Source organism: Pteronotus mesoamericanus, unplaced genomic scaffold (genome assembly GCF_021234165.1).
Source record: "Pteronotus mesoamericanus isolate MK-2021 breed Mesoamerican mustached bat unplaced genomic scaffold, CSHL_Meso_final contig_116, whole genome shotgun sequence".
Taxonomy (NCBI): domain Eukaryota; kingdom Metazoa; phylum Chordata; class Mammalia; order Chiroptera; family Mormoopidae; genus Pteronotus; species Pteronotus mesoamericanus.
This window is the reverse complement of record NW_026555027.1, coordinates 39,496,785-39,500,284: the sequence shown is the minus strand read 5'-3', so window position 1 is coordinate 39,500,284 and position 3,500 is coordinate 39,496,785. Positions and strand designations below refer to the sequence as shown.

The 3,500-nt window shown below is 42.7% G+C and overlaps 1 non-coding gene across 1 annotated transcript; it reads right to left on the bottom strand.

The window, feature by feature from the left end:
- Window positions 1–3,000: 3,000 nt before the first annotated feature.
- Window positions 3,001–3,104, bottom strand: LOC129077249 (U6 spliceosomal RNA). Its single transcript, XR_008529799.1, has one exon. It is a non-coding gene; the product is annotated as a U6 spliceosomal RNA (small nuclear RNA).
- Between the last annotated feature and the right edge of the window lie 396 nt (window positions 3,105–3,500).

The following is a 3,500-nucleotide window of genomic DNA, read 5'->3' as shown; positions in this document are numbered from 1 at the left end:
TCCTATGGTTTAATGATCTCGTGTCCCCAGGTAGTACTTACAATTAGCACTCCTGTCTGCTTTGCCCCGAGGGGTGAGACTGCTGGGGAGGGGTGGCCAGGGATGAGGGCACACTTAAGTGAAGTGAGAAAAAACAGGGCAGGAACTAGATGTACACAAAGGAGAGAAGGGAGCAGAGCATTAGTTTTCACGTTAGTCTGCTGAGCTGCTCCAGAAAAAGGCTGCCAGGGTTGCCTTGGGATGGCCCTGGGTCTCCTCTGTGTGAGAACTCATTGCGGGGCGTTGAACTCTGTTACAGTCACTTCTTTCAGACCAATATAACCAATGCCAGTTTCGCCGACCAGCCTCTGCATTTGCTTTCCCACAGACCTGACATTTTTCAAATGCCCCTGGTCATAGGATTGAGGTGCTTAAACTAGAGAATCAGCAGTAGAATTTTCTTTTCACGATAGCATTTTCACTGCACAGGATATGGATCCATCAGCCTGGTCCTAAATCTAGTTATTGCCCTTATTCAACAAAAGCGCCCTCCCTAAGCTCACAGCAGCTCCTGGTTTCTAGAGCAGGTGAATGCTGTGACCCTCTCTTCTTAGTCCTCTCTGCATTTGGAGAGCGCTCCCTCCTGGAAACTTCTGTTTGCTGCATTTCTTGGGCACTTCTGGATGCCCTCTCTGGTCTTCTTTTTCTCTTTGCCCACTCCTCAAATTTTTGTGTTTTTTTGTTTGTTTATTTTTTCCTTTCACTATTTTTTTCCTAGGGCTGCTTCTTCTCCTTCTTCTTCTTCTTCTTCTTCTTCTTCTTCTTCTTCTTCTTCTTCTTCTTCTTCTTCTTCCTTCTTCTTCTTCTTCTTCTTTTTTTTTTCTCCTACACATTCTCCTCTCTGGGCCTTTTCTACAGATTCAATTTCTACCTTCATGCCTATGTCCTGCTTTCCCAGGACCTTAGCCTGTGTCTAGAGCCTAGTTTAGCTCCTAAAAAGCATACACTTGATTACCTACTTTTCATATATTTGATACATATATTGGAAATAATATCCATTTGATTATTACTATTTACTTATGTAACTCAGAAACACCATCCTCAGGACCTAAATGCTGTCCCAGATCTGTTCCTCCCTTGGTCCCTACCTCACGGACAAACATCCTTCTGACTCCACACTCTGAACACCTCACTGCCCTCACATGCAGTTAGTCACTGTGAATTGCCAATTCTGCTGTCTCTGTCCCTATCCACCCCCATTCTAGGCCGCCACTATCTTGCTTACTATAAAGGCCATTTTTGGGGAGAGCATGTGCTTACAACCCCCTTCAATCTCCAGCTGCACTATATTCTCTTTATTAGTGATCCTAGTATTGGGTTCCTAGATCAGACGAATAAGCATCACCTGAGAGCTTGCCGAAATGCAAATAAATTCTCCAGAGCTAAAATATCATAAACTCTGGGGGCAGGCCCAGCTGTGTCTGTGTTGCTTTCACAAGCCCTCCAGGTGGCTTGGTGTTCGTTAAAGTGTGAAGGCCTTACCAGCCGCATCGCCTGACTCACTTCATGTTTGTCCTACTGCACTACTGTCCTTTGCCCACCATGCCAGCCTCTCTCCTGCCACAGGGCCTTTGTACATGCTGCTTCCTCTGCCTGAAACCCATTCCTCTTCATTTGGCGAGCTTCTCCTCATGCTTCTGGCTCTACTTAGATGCCCCAGTCCCTGGACAGCCTCCTTCAGAGCTCCAGCAGGAGCTTGTCCTAAGCGTCCTACAGTGCTCTGTGGAAACATCTATTTTTTTATGGACCCCCTTTTAGGAATTTATTGGTCACTTGCCTGTCACATCCTCTAGAAACTCCCTGAAGATTTGGACCATGTTTGTTCTATTCATCAAAACTCTCCCAGCAACTAGGATTATTCCATGAACATAGTACATGATGTACCAAAAACTTTAAGTGAATCATTTTGATTTGAGCCCTGTTTTACTCTGGCTTCATGCTGCTCTGTATCTACCCCAGATTGTATCTACTCCAGATTGGCAATTTTTCAAATTCCCTGAATCTGCACTTCAGGCTTCTAGGCCTCTACCATGCCAGTTAAGTCATTTGAGCTGTGACCAGCGTGTAATCCTTGAGCCATTCTTTTTACACCCTCCTCCCTGTAACCATATTACAACAGTCAGTAAGCCTGTTGAAGAAAAATATGCAGATGACTGTTATTAATTAGAGAGAGGTCAAATAACATCCTGGCAGAAACCTGTCAAGTCAGCTACTCCCTTCCATCTTTTTGCCAGGGCTACTCAAGATGGGCAGGCAATTACTGGCCTTATATTTGCATAATGACTTTGTTTTGTTGCCTTTGTTCTTTTCTGGCCCCAACTAACTGGTTAAGAGTACCACTGTTCTCCCCTACTTCTGATAGAAACCTTCTCTACTGATGTGAAAAATCTAAGTAAATTTTTTTTGTTTTTCCATTAAATTTTTTAAAAAAATCATGTTTATTCTATTAGAGTTTTCTTAATTTTTCCCCCTTTGCCCTCCTCCACCCATCCCACCCCTCCGGCTCCCAGTCAATTCCCACTCTGTTGTCCATGTCCATGGGTCATTCATACATGTTCTTTGTCTAGTCAATTCCTCTTCATTCCACCATTGTCCTCTTTCCCCATCCCCTCTAGTCACTTTTGGTCTGCTCCATGTTTCCATGCCTGTGGTTTATTTTGTTCATTAGTTTATCTTGTTGAATAGATCCCACTTACAGGTGAGATCATATGGTATTTGTCTTTCACCAACTGGCTTATTTCACTTAGCATAATATTCTCCAGTTCCATCCATGTTGTCACAAAAGGTAGAAGTTCCTTCCTTCCTTTAAAATGCAGATTGACTTTATTTTTTTAAATGTCAAAATCCATTATAAAATACTAAAAAACTTAAACCCATTATAAAGTCTCAGTAATTAAAACAACATGACACCAGCACAGAAATAATCAAGTAGATCAATGAAATATAAGGTGCGTTCTAGAAAAAAATATGGAACGCTTCACGAATTTGCGTGTCATCCTTGCACAGGGGCCATGCTAATCTCTGTATCATTCCAATTTTAGTATCTGTGCTGCTGAAGTGAGCACTAAGTAACCTTTTCAAAGTGCAATGTAGAATTTACTGTGGTGCTATTAATTTTGGGACATCAGAGGAGAAGACAAAGCCCCAGGCAAAATAGTGCGTTCTCTGTACACTTTCTTTCTCTGTGACTTAGAAGGGGAGCTACTACTGAGAAGAGGCTGGGAAAATATTGCAGTTTTTCACTTTTCTGTAATCTTTATAGAAGCTTTCCCTCTAGCCAGAGGGACAATCACTGACTTCAAGATTCTGGTATCCAAAGAATTTTCTATTATTTTCATACATTCCAGGGTCCCCTCAGAACTACAGTCATTGAAGCACAGGGTGTAGTTGAGGAGGAGGTTCCAGAGACCTTAACACAATCACCTTCTTAACCTCTCTGATCTATTCCTTCTCTCGCCCTT